Here is a 14393-nt window from a genome sequence, read left to right on the forward strand (position 1 = left end):
ATAATCCAAATCATGTTTTTAAATTAAATAAAGCACTTTATAGTCTTACACAAGCTCCTAGAGCTTGGTATGACCAGTTGAGTAAATTTTTGCTAGAAAATGGTTTTAAAATGGTCGATACTACTTTTTTTTTTATCAAAATTAAAAATAATGATATTTTATTAGTGCAAATCTATGTTGATGATATTATATTTGGTGCTACTAACTCTTCTCTTTGTGAAGAATTTTCTAAGTGTATGCTTAGTGAGTTTGAAATGAGCATGATGAGAGAACTTAAATTCTTCCTTGGGCTTCAAATTAAACAACTTGAAGATGGAATCTTCATAAATCAAGAAAAGTACACTAGGGATCAACTCAAAAGGTATAAGTTCGATAATGCAAAAGTAGCAAAGACCCCGATGAGTACCACTACAAAGCTTGATAAGGATGAAAAAGGTAAAAACATAGATATTAAAGCTTATAGAGGTATGATCGGATCCTTGCTTTACTTAACTCCGAGCAGACTTGATATTATGTTTAGTGTATGCATGTGTGCTAGATTTCAATCATGTCCTAAAGAATCGCACTTATGCTGTAAAAAGAATTTTTAAATATTTGCTTGGTGCCGTTGATTTAGGCTTATGGTATCCTAAAAATGCATCTTTAGATTTGATTGCATATTCTTATGCTGATTTTGCTGGTAGTCTAACTGATAGAAAAAGTACTAGTGGAACATGTCATTTTCTAGATAGTTTTTTAGTATCTTGGTATAGTAAAAAGCAAAATTCTGTTGCATTATCTACCACTGAGGCTGAATATATATCCGTTGCTAGTTGTTGTTCTCAAGTTTTATGGATGAAACAAACGTTGCGTGATTTTGGTTTAAATTTTGAACAAGTACCAATCTTTTGTGATAATATAGTTCAATTAATTTAACTAAAAAGCTCATTCAACATTCTAGAACAAAGCATATAGATATTAGACATCATTTTCTTCGAGAGCATGTGCAAAATAAGAATATTATCATTAATTATGTTAATACTGAGAACCAGGTGGCAGATATTCTTAAAAAGGCATTAAATGATAAATGAATTGCCTAATTATGTTTGATAGGGGGAGCATTATTAGAATTGCCTAATTATGTTTGATAGGGGGAGCATTATTAGAATTGCCTAATTATGTTTGATAGGGAGAGCATTATTAGAATTGCCTAATTATGTTTGATAGGGGGAGCATTATTCATATTTCTATGAATTTATGTGTTATAATTTATTGAGGGGGAGCATTATTTGTATGATTAAGAGGGAGAAAAATCACTTGTATATCTTTTTGTTGATAACAAAAGGGGGAGAAATATTTTTGGTATTATTGGTGGTTTGTCATCATCAAACCAAGTATTTTGATGATAACAAACTCATATTTTTTGTACTAACATTTTTCAGTATTTCAGAGTCACTATCTTGTAGAGCTCGGAAAGACGATTCCAACGCAATTTTAATCGCTCAAATCGGAGTTCAAACGAGAAAGTTATAAGCAAAAGAAGATTGAAGAGGAAATCCAACGTGGCAGTGACACGTGGCACATTGCTGATGTGGCATCCGACGTGGCACACAAACGGTCAATATTGATGATGTTGCAGCTGACGTGGCGCTCCAACCAATCACTTTTTGCTGGCGTGGCACATGATGTGGCAGTGATGTGGCGACCGTGGACGAATGAGATAATGACAAGTGGCGGTCACCCAGCTTCACGCGCGGATGCGCGCGTGCGCCGCACGTGCCTGCGGTTTCTTCACAGAATGTGGCGTGTGACCCTCAATCTTCTCCCCTGTGCGCGTGGTGCTCGTATCATCCAACTATTTTTATTTTCTTATTTTTCTTTAATTTCCTGATCCAATTTTCTCCAAATTCTCACCAAATTTCAGCCTTTTCAAATTTGATTTTCTTCCTAAATTGTCATCCTTCAAATACTTTTTTATTCTCCAAATCTCAATAATTCAAATCTTTCAAAACTCCTCTCTTAATTACAAATCCTTTCCTTTTCTATTTTTATTCAATCTTCACCCTTCATTTGCAATCATATCCAATGGCCAAAATTTATCCCCCTCGCCTATAAATTCGACTTGATTTTACTCTTCATATACACACACCAAAAGCTATCAAGTCTTAAGCTCTCAATTCTCTCTACTCTCAAATTCTTGTCCTCTTTGCTCCTAAATTGGCCTAGAGTTTTTTTTATGAGTTTTTTTTTTAGTGCTCAACTTGTGTATTTAGCCTTCAAAAGGTAATATTGTGAGGTTTTCTTTTAATTTTTAGGAATTTTATTAAGGTGTGGGTATATCTTGGGTTGTGAGAAAAAGAAATTGGTTTGATCCTGAATCAGTAAAAAGGTTATTGGGTTTCTCTTTAGCCTAGGAAAAAGAGGGTCGTGTGTCGGTTTGATCCTCACCTGCAAGAGGATCACTTAGTGAAATACCCAAGAAGGAGTCTTGGAGAGTAGAGTAGACAATTTTCCGAACCACTATAATTCCCGATGTTTTCTCTTCTTCTCTCTCTTTTATTTCTTGTTTTCAATTTTTTGCTTCTTGTCTCAGTTATTTTTTTTAATCTTTCCTAATTGCATGATTTAATTTATAGTGTGTTATTTAAATTTATCTTTGATTAAATTGTCTTTAAATTTGAAGTTATCATAGCTTGCAAGATTTAAGTTTTGTCTTGCATAAATTTTCTTTAATCAAATCAGTGGGTTAACTTTATTGAGCATTGTTTGGAGATAAAATTATTTTTAAAAAATTGATAGTCAACCCTATTCACTCCCCCTACAATTGTTGTAAAGTGCTACAAATGATCTGATCCTGATCATTCATGTATTCGACATGCGAGTGGGGATATTTTATATAAAAGAGTTTGTATAAAACCGGACCATAAGATGCTTAGTCTCATTATATAACACCGTTCATAATGGAGGCTTACATTCTACTAGGATGACCATAGGCTACGAAGCATAAACACCGATATGGATAAGTGATATGGAAATGATCGAATACGATGATTCATCAATTTCTAAAAAAAACCGAGATGCAGATACGTCTAAGGATATGTCATTTTAATTTTTTTCATATATATAAATTTAACAATAAAGAAAGATACTAAAATGTAATCCACCAAGTCTAAAACATAAGATATCAAATTAATAACATAAAATTAATCAACGAAACACATATTACAAAATTTTTAGTACAAATTAGAGAAACTTGAAATATTATCACTTTGTCCCACCACAAAGTTCTTAGTACAAACCAAATCAGTAACATAAAGACTATAAAATAGAGAAACTTGAAACACTCAAATCTTAAAGCACCATAACATCATCATCACTTTCACCACCACCATGATCTCCTAAAACATCAGCCTCTAACTCTGGTTCATCTAAAGATAAATTGGCTACTTCCAACATACCAACATCTTCAAAAGAGTCAAAACTATCTCCAGCAATGTCCCATGCTTTAGTCTCTCTTCTTGAATCTTCTAGAGTACCCTTTGATAAAAGGTGTAGATTGCTGTGAATATATACCAAATCTTTTGCATGTTGAGGTGTCAACTTATTCCTTTCGAGAGAGTTAATAAAAGAGTATGTGCTCCAAAGGTTGCCTGAGTACTTTCAATGCAATTGGTTCAAGCATTGGGGCATAGACATCATGAGTGGCCCACCAACTTATAGGATCAATTATACATCTTTAAGATATAGAATCAGGGTCGCTGAAATCTCTAGATTTGGTAGAAAAGTTTGCAAACTCTATGTTCACTTTTGCACGATCCCCAGGGTCACTAAAATATTTCTTAAAACACTTCATCCTCTCTCGAGATAGTTTGATATCTTGGTGTGGAGCCACTCGATTATGAGACTCTAAAAGCCATTCTTCACTTTAGTATCTAAATAGAAGTTTTAAAGAACGTCGATACTCTTATCAAATATAATCTATGAGGTTAGAATATAAGATAAAACAAAAACAAAAACAAAAAAAGATAGACAAGATAGTGTAATTAAGTACCTCAGATTCAAGGAGTGTGCTAAACAATGAACTGGATTATTGTTTTTATTCTAGCGATCAATGAGAATTTTATACACCACGTCATAAAAAGAGGAAAAGTCACTAGGTTCAGTTGTTTTCAATCCTCCATGCTTATAAATAGTCGTCTTCACCTTTACAATCATTACATCCCACATATCAAACACCAAATGTAGACAAGGTGCATATGTATCACAAGCTCTAATCATGTCATAGAAAGGTGCAGTGAAGGCAAGAATATAATCAATTTTGTCCCACTATAAGTCGATAAGCACCAAATCCTTCACCCACCTTGCCTTTCCCACTTCATCTTCCCTATAATTTGCTCATTTATCACCGATGACCATGACTTGTAAACCACCTTTAATAAGTTTAAACCTTTTAAGCATGATGATAATAGATGCAAAGCGTGTTTCAGCCACAGTAAGTAATTTCAGAGATACAAATTCATTAAACATGGCAAGTCGCATCGAATGATTCATAATAAATTTTTTCACAAACATTACTTCACTAGCAATATCAGAGATCCAACTGCACTCCTTAGACATAAGTTGGTTGTTTTCAACATTCTTAGAAGCACATATATTATTCAAACCAAGGTTCAAGGTATGCACTATACATGGTGTCCATACAATCGTGGGAAATTGTGATTCGATGATTTGTCTTGCGACTTTGCATTTAGGGCAATGTCAGTTATCACTTGAATCACTTTCTCATGCCCAATTTCATTAATAACTTCTTTAATCAAATTTGCAATGAAATACTTGTATTTAGTCTCGCCAGAACATTCCACTAACTTTAGAAACATAGGTTGTCCTTCTGAAATTGCCATAAAATTAATCAAAGGCCTCCTTTGTGAGTCATTCCATCCATCACTCATGAAACTCACCCCTTTAGTATGCCATCCATCTCTAATTGGAATAACTGCTCTATATTTGTCTTTTCTTTCTGAAGAAGAGTAGTCCTCAACATATTATATCCAGGAGGCAAATATCCTGATAATAAATTATTTGCAGCATAAGCAAATGCTCATCTAAAGTGTGGATTTCTCGCTAAATGAAATGGCAAACCAGCTGAATAAAACATTATGGCAATTAGTGAATGTAATTGGTCTCGTGATGCATTGTTGAATGATTTTTCAATTGCACTTGTTGAAGGAACTCTTATAGAAGAGAACCAGTGAGTGAAAGCAAGATATTTCTAAGCCCATTGTGAAAGAATAAACACATTCACATACATACAAGAATAGTTATGCATCTTAAACAAAATTACATCATGCTTTTTTAATCAAATATAAAAGGAATTGAGAGACATACCTTTGAATAACTCTTCTTCTGTAAATCTCTCGCTTTCATGAACAACTAGACAAAAATCTCTCGCTTTCGTGAGCAATTGAACAGCAACTTCTCACTGTCGTTTAGATCACGAACAGTCTTCTCCTCAAACAAGAACCCTTCGACACTACCACTCGACAACGTTGGTATTCTCGGAGTGAGAATTTAGGAAGTGTGAACTCTGTGTGAATTTGGTAGAGGGAAGGAGGAAGAAAATGATCAACGATCAAGTAAGTGGGATCATAGCCTAAGGTCTCTTTATATACTAGTTCAATTAGGGTTCCCATTAAACCTTAATTAACTAAGAATGGGCTTCTACCCATTAAATCCATACTCAATTAGGAATCTAGGACCTTAATTAATTATATCACATAATAGGACCCAATCTAATAAAATAACTCAATGTGATAAATTATTAATCCACATACATAGCCCACACTTTAATTAAACATATCATTATTTAAATATGTCTAACAATCTCCCGCTTGGGCTATGTCTATGTACCTAATATAATTAAATCACATAAACCTTAAGCGTGCATAAACATGTTATTTCAATAATAGAATTCCCTTTTAGTTCAATCTGGTCCATCTCCTGTATTAGTACGGAATCAAGGAGACTTTCGTCACTACCCTTGTAACTAGACCTTCCTTGATCACCAATTCCAATACATTCAATGACATAGATCAAGTATGGATGGATAGCATGGAAACTGTATGCAAAGTGATATAGATCATGCCTGTTTCCAACTGGTTCAAATTCCTTAATGAGATCATTCTAAAAAAACTTTATGTTAAATTGCATGCATGATAAACAAGTTCAGATAATAAAACATAAACCATCAACTTTATTCTATATGGAAAATAAACAAAATAGGTCAAAGAACATCCTCAATAACAAACTCCCACTAAACCATGGAATCAGAAAAGTGATTAACAACCATGTGAGCAACATGCTCATGAAAAACTTTAGGTGGTAAACCTTTAGTCAATGGATCTGCCACCATAGAGTTTGTTCTTATGTGTTCTATCAAAATTTGGCCATTATGAACTCTTTCTTTAACAACCAGAAACTTTACGTCTACATGCTTTGACTTCGTATTGCTTCTGTTGTTGTTGGAATACATCACAACCGATTTATTGTCACAAAATAATTTTAGTGGTCTTTCTATGTCAACCACTATCCGCAGCCCAATGACAAAATTTCGCAACCATATTCCATGTTTGGATGCCTCATAACATGCTATAAACTCCGCAGCCATGGTAGAAGAAGCCATAAGTGTTTGTTTAATACTTTTCCAGGATACAACTCCTTCAGCCAACATGAAGATATAGCCTGAAGTGGATCGCAAAGTGTCTTGACATCCAGCATAATCAGAATCAGAATACCCAATGATCTCCAAAACTTCTGATCTCTGATAAGTGAGCATATAATCTTTTGTTCTCTGTAAATACCTCATAACCCGTTTGGCTGCTTTTCAATGATCTATCCTCGGGTTATTCAAATATCTGTCTAACACTTCAACTATAAACGCAATATTTGGATGCGACATACTTGATCATACATTAGACTTCCAATGGCCGATGCATAGGGAACCTTCTGCATCTCCTTAGTCTCTAGTGTGGTCTTGGGGCATTGACCTAAATAAAATTTATCACCTTTAGCGATCGGGGTATCTGCTGGCGCATAATCTTTCATGCCAAATCTACTCATGATCTTTTCAATGTAGTTCTTTTATGACAATTTCAAAATACCTTGAGAACGATCTCGCAGTATTTCAATTCCTAATACAAAAGAAACATCACCAATATCCTTCAACTCAAAATTTCTTTTGAGAAATCTCTTAGTGTCATGCAATAAACCTACATCATTACTAGCTATGAGTATGTCATCGACATATAACACCATAAAGATTGATTTACTCCCACTGAACTTGTGATATACACAATCTTCCACAATGTTCATCTCAAAACCAAATGAGGTTATCACTTCATGGAATTTGTGATACCATTGACGAGAGGCTTGCTTGAGACCGTAGATGGATTTCTTTAATTTGCACACCATAGACTTTGAATTACCAAACACAAAGTTTTCTGGTTGCACCATATAAATCGTCTCATCAATGTTCCCATTGAGAAACGCAATTTTTACATCCATCTGGTGTAGCTCTAAATCAAAGTGAGCTACTAGTGCCATGATTACCCTAAAAAAGTCTTTCGATGAAACCGGAGAGAAAGTCTCTTTGTAATCAATGCCTTCCTTTTGAGTAAAACCCTTTGCAACAAAACGAGTCTTATATCTTTCGATATTGCCATGTGAATCCCTTTTAGTTTTAAATATCCATTTACAACCTATGGATTTCACTCTTGATGGCAGCTCGACAAGTTCCCAAACGACATTGTCTTTCATGGATTTTATTTCCTCTTCCATAGCACTTATCCACTTTTGAGAGTTAGAACTTTGTAAAGCTTGTTGGAAGTTGATTGGATCATCTTCTATTACGCCTACATCATCCTAATGTTCTTGCATCTGGAATTGCACTTTTTCTTTCTCTAGTAGATCTTCTTAATGGCACTTCTTGAGGTTATTGAGTTTGAATTTCAGGTTCAACAATGGGGACTTCAATGTTGTCTTGTTCTATAATTGGTTTAATAATGAAGTCAGGAATTGAAGCCTGAACATCATTTATAATCACATGAGGAAAAGAAACTAATTCCTCTTCAAAGACAACTTTCCTTATATTATCTTCCCCCCCAAACTCAACATCCTCAAGGAATCTAGCATTTCCTGTCTCAAACAATGATCTAGAAGTGGGATCATAAAACTTGAAACCCCGATAGTGCTCAGAATACCCAACAAAATAGCAGCTAATAGTTCTTGAGTCCAATTTTCTTTCATTAGGCCTATAAGGCCTAGCCTCAGCTGGACAGCCCCAGATGTGAAGATGCCTAATACTAGGCTTCTTTCCTGTCCATAGCTCATAAGGGGTTTTAACTACTGCTTTACTAGGTACCCTATTAAGGATATATGCTGCAGTCTTTAGTGCCTCACCCCAGAGGGATTTTGGTAGAGAATAATGACTAATCATACTTCTTACCATATCCTTAAGTGTTCTATTTCGCCTCTCCGCTACACCATTCATGCTGGGTTTGCTTGGCATAGTGTATTGCGGGACGATTCCACATTCCTTTAGGTATTTGGCAAAGGGCCGTGGACGTTGTTCACCTGATCCATCATATCTACCGTAATATTCACCACCACGATTAGATTTGACAGCCTTAATTTTCTTTCCAAGTTAAAGTTCGACTTCAGCTTTGAAAGACTTGAAAACGTCCAAGGATTTAGACTTCTCATGAATTAAATATAGGTATCTATATCTTGAATAGTCATCTATGAACGTAATAAAATATTGTTGTCCATTCCAAGGGGTCGTAGGGAATGGACCACAAATGTCTGTATGTATTAGTTCTAAGACGTCTGAGCATCTGTTAGCACCTAATTTTCTTATGTTTGTCTGTTTTCCCTTAATACATTCCACACAAACGTTGAAGTTACTTAAATCAAGGGAATCAAGAATTCCATTTGACACGAGTCTCTGAATTCTCTGTTTAGAGATGTGACCTAAACGCTTATGCCATAACATAGCGGAATTCTCATTTAATTTACGCTTTGTACCACATGAATCAGATAATAGGATCTTGTTAAATGAAGCAAAAGAATCAAGCTTATATAGATTATCAATTAAAGAACCGGTACCAATAAGCTTAGAATCTTGAAAAAGACTAACTTTATTATTTCCAAAAGAACAAGAAAAACCAAATTTGTCCAAACTGGAAATAGAAACTAAATTCCGTCTAAATGACGGTACAACAAAAGTCTTATTCAGATCCAAATAACAACCAGTTTTTAAAAGTAGTCTAAAATTTCCAATAGCTTCAACTAGAACTGCTTTGCCATCACCCACATAGATAAATCTTTCAGCATCACTTGGTAGCCGACTCCATAAACAACCTTACATTGATATACTTATGTGAGTAGTAGCACCAGAATCTACCCACCAAGTATCTGTAGTACAAAAGCTAAATTAACTTCAGAACAAACCAAAGTAAGAAGTTTACCCTTCTTTACACGCCACTTGGCTTATCTGAGACAATCTTTCTTGAAGTGACCTTTCCTTTTGCAGAAAAAATAAGGATTTTCAGTAGCTTGTTTCTTGTTTTTATTATGCTGAGATGTCCCTTCTGTAGCATCCACAGTTTTCCTTTTCTTCTTATCACGAGAGCATGTTGCCAAATGAGTACTTTCTGTCCTTTCTCTCTTCTTGCACACATTGTGAGATAAGTTCATTAATACTCCATTTATTCTTCTGAGTATTATAGCTTATCTTAAACTAAGTGAATTGTGCAGGAAGAGAGATAAGTACCAGATGCACGAGTAAATTTTCATTTATCTCGATATCAAATGCCTTAAATTTACCTGCGAGATTGGACATTTCCATAATGTACTCCCTTATGTTTCCATTGCCCTTATACCTCATAGAAGTTAAAAAAGTCAAAAGACTACTTGCTTCCTCTTTCTCGTTTTTAGCAAAATATTTCTCAATTTGAGCAAGAAACTTATTGGCATTTCACTTTCTGTGAAAAGACTCTGGAATGGAGTGCCTAATGATCATCAGACACATGCGATTTGACCGTTCTCACTTCTCTATATTAGCCGTATTTGGTTGTTCCTCAATAGAAGTAGGTTTATCGGTCCTTAATGCAAGGTCCAAATCCATACACCCGAGAAGTATCTCTAAGCTTTTCTTCCAAATCTTGAAGTTCGATCCATTCAACTTAGGGATTGAACTCAGATTTTCAGATATTTGAGTAAGACCAACTGAAACAATAAACAACAAAACATATTCTCACAATTAAAATATAACAAAATAATTTCACATATGTGGTGGGTCCCTTTAACAAAGTACAGAACACAACATTGATGTCCAACCTTTGAGCAAAAAGACCAACTGTAAATGGTACTCTCAATGTAGTGATCAAAGTACTAACAAATAATTCTGTAAAAAAATAGCCTTTCTTTGGACCAACTATTTTTCACATGAGCAATCCTTATAATTGTCACATACTATTGCCACATGCATACCCACAATTTGGCCAAATAATTATCTTCCTTTGGGTCGATAATTATCCGCATAAATTTATGAATATGCATATCTTATATTTTAGAATTAAATTAATCTACATAACAGAGGTTACTTTGGTAACATATTATTTTGACCAACTCAATCTAAAATATAAGACACAATAATATATATTATTGTATAAAAATAAAAGAGGAAGACATCAAATAGTCTTTACTAATATTCACTTAATAATTGCATACACATAATATAACTAAAGTAACACACACATGTAAATATCGTCAAATATTATCAATCATATTTAAACTTAATCCACAACATGATCAATTAATCTTGAATCTACAACATGATTAATCAAATTTAACCTTAATTCATCAATATGCTAATTTAAATTAGATCTATAAATGACTATTCAAATACCCATTAAATTGCAAGTGGATGCAATAAATCGAACTAATTAATAAACGAAAATTCATAATTTTAGCTTCAGATCAAGTAGTAGTCACCAAAACCATATTGAAAGCAAAATAGTTATAACATTGAGTTGTAGTGAGGAAACAAGAAATCACTTGGACTTCTGAAATCAGCAAGAACAATTTAATTAAAAAAACTTTCAGACCACCAAATTCCTTGAATTAAAAAAGGCGACAATTGTTGTGAAACCCACGCACGTACAGCCGACAAAACCAAAAATACTTTAAATCTTTGAATTCTTTAAACCAAAAATACTTTATCCCGCCGATGAAACCAAGATTAAAGAATTAAAGATTCTATAAGTTCTTTATTGAAACCAAAATTAAAATTAAAGAAAAAAACCAATAGAAAATAAATTTAAACCAACAATACAACATGAAATTCAAACTCTGATACCACTTGTTAGCATAAATCATTCATGTCAAATTGTTAAGAATATATACATACCGGATTCCATTGAAAGATTTATGATGACTCTAAAGTGGCGGCTATTATCTTCCTCAACCAAAGCTCCAAATGCCCTATTTGGGATCTCTCTCTAGATGGGATTCAAGAAAGACTGCTTATTGCTTTGACCATAGCCTAAGGTCTCTTTATACACTAGTTGTTCCCATTAAACCCTAATTAACTAGGAATGGGCTTCTATCCATTAAGTCCATATTCAATTAGGAATCTAGGGCCTTAATTAATTAGATCACATAATAGACCCAATCTAATAAAATAACCTAAATTATTAATCCACATACATAGCCCATACTTTAATTAAATATATTATTATTTAAATATGTCTAACACTATATTGCTAGTTTCTAAATCAATAATTATATTTTTTAAACTAACAATTTGATAGATCCAAAGAGGAAGATTCAAATTTCTCATTTTTATTTCTCAAGTCATTCAAATCAATTTTCGTTTCACATGATGAAGATTTGAGCTCATCATTTTTAACTTCAAGAGATTTAATTGTGTCAATCAAAACAATTTTCTCATAGTAAAGAGAATCATGCACCAACACATCATTAGCTCCATTTTTCAAATGTGCATTTTCACCTATCAAAATTTTATCCTAAAAAATCTAGATCTTATACTTATTTTATAATATCACATTACATGCTTTCAAATGCATCATATAATTCAACATAAGTTAGGGATTTTTGAATTACCTCATTTTCATCACTCTCATCATCGAAAATTTTCTTAATGAGACATTAAACACAAAGAGGATCCATCAAATTTTTATTTCTCTACTTTATGGATTTTTCCTTGATTTTGAGAATTATAATTCTCCTTCACATCAAATAAATATTTAGTACTACAAAGAGAATTTTCTAAGCTATACATATTATCAAGAAAATTTCAAATATCATATGCATAATCAAAATGTAAAAGTGTATCATATATTTTTTTATCCAATGCACGATATATGATATTTATAGCTTTAGCATTAAAAGTGAGCAACTCATTATTCAATTTCAAATTCGAAAAATCATACTCACAAACATATCAAATATTAAAATCTATAGCAAACATAAATGTTTTCATTTTCTTTTCTAAACATCAAAATTTTTACTATTAAAAAAATGAGGTGTATCAACACATTAACTTTCTAAAGTTGCCATAGCTATAGCAATTAAGCTTTTAAAATATATATTTTTTTAATATTAATAAGATACTTAAATATCAAAATAATATTTTAACGATGATTTATATAGAAGAGCTCATCGCTCTATACAAATTGTAAGATCGGTATGACAAACTTAGAGGGGGTGAATATGATTTATTTAAACTGATGAAACTTTTTCTCTAATGCCCAATTAAATAAATCAATAAACTTTTTACTAGCAATTAATTTAAACAAGAATTTGAAGCATATAATATCAACAAAAAATAATCAAGAGATTGACATAGACAAATTCAAGAACAAATTGTAGCAATTGATTTTATGAAATAAAATATATTAACAAATTAATTGCAAAATTAAATAGGAGAGGGATAGAGAAATTGACACCGATAATTGTATAGTTGTTCGGCACAAGTGACCTCCATCAACTTCCCAAACAACTATTGGGTATGTCACTACGAACTTAACTCTTTCAACGGTTTAGAGTCGAACCGCTACAACGTTTCTTTTTCGGGTGCAAGAACACACACAATTCTTACAATAGTTGAGGATCAAACCGTGACAACACTTTTGTTATGGTTTGAGAGTAACCCTTTACCATAGATTTAGAAATGAACAAGAAGATGAGAAAAACTCGATTAAAGAGTAAATTTACAAATTTAAGTACTCGACAAATAAAACCCTCACAATACATAAATATATTAGGAATAAGATGAAAAGAAAAAATTAAAAGCTTGGAGAGAATACAATTATGGCTTTGAGAATTGTAAAATATGTAATTGTTGTTAAAAATTTGGAGAAGATAGAGTATTTAAAAAGAGAAAAAAATTGATGAAAATCACATTCAATTTGGACCATCGGATATTGGTAAAAGAAAATTAAATGGTGGAGATTCAAACTCAACTAGCCGTTAGACACTATATATATATATATATATATATATATATCTTTTTAAATAATTTCTTTTAAAACCTAACAAACAAAAAAAACAAATGTTCACCGTGTGTCCAAAATTAACTATTAGACACAAACATAAAATAATATGGAATTCATTTTCCTTTTAAATTTATCTCATTTTTTAAATCAATCAAAAAACCAAAAACTCATCACGTGTCACTCCTCTATTATTCCAAGTAGCAATTTTCAATTATCTACTTTCATGAGAAAAATTCTACCACGTCATTAGTTCACATTTTTTTTAATAAGTTTGTTTCGGCCGCATATTATTCGTTTGAACTTCGATTTGAGTGATTCAAATTACAATGGAATCGTTATTTCGAACTCTAAGCAATAGGCACTTCAAAACACTCAAATTATTAATAAATTAATTCATATTTGTTATTATCAAAATATTAATTAATTAATTAATCAAAATTATTTAATTTGAGTTAAAGGCCGAAAAAGCCAACACGATTTAATTTACATAATTAATTATTTCTTTTTCTGTTTGTGTGTGTGTATTTCAGTATTCAAATGTTCACTATAAATATGCAACATGTTTGATCCAGCCAACTTAGCTTAGTCTCATTGAATTGGATATGAATCACTCTTTTGAAAATCGAGTTAGCTCAATGGAAGATCTCGATTGGGCCATATTTTGACTATTCCATTGAGCCAACCCAATAAACTAATTATTGAACCAACACAATATATATATGTGTGTGTGTATTCCAAGATAGATGCAATTTTTGTATCGTATTTTTTTGGCAATTTACTAGGGAGGACACGAATGACATGGAACACTAAGGTTGGGCTTCTATTTTCAAATTTTATTTT

General features: G+C 32.7%; 1 pseudogene; it reads right to left on the reverse strand.

Moving 5' to 3' along the window:
- Positions 1-3325: 3325 nt before the first annotated feature.
- Positions 3326-5403, reverse strand: LOC150035849 (uncharacterized; annotated as a pseudogene).
- Between the last annotated feature and the right edge of the window lie 8990 nt (positions 5404-14393).

This window comes from Benincasa hispida, chromosome 5 (genome assembly GCF_027475165.1).
Source record: "Benincasa hispida cultivar pf3 chromosome 5, pf3_genome.v1.1, whole genome shotgun sequence".
Classification (NCBI taxonomy): Eukaryota; Viridiplantae; Streptophyta; class Magnoliopsida; order Cucurbitales; family Cucurbitaceae; genus Benincasa; species Benincasa hispida.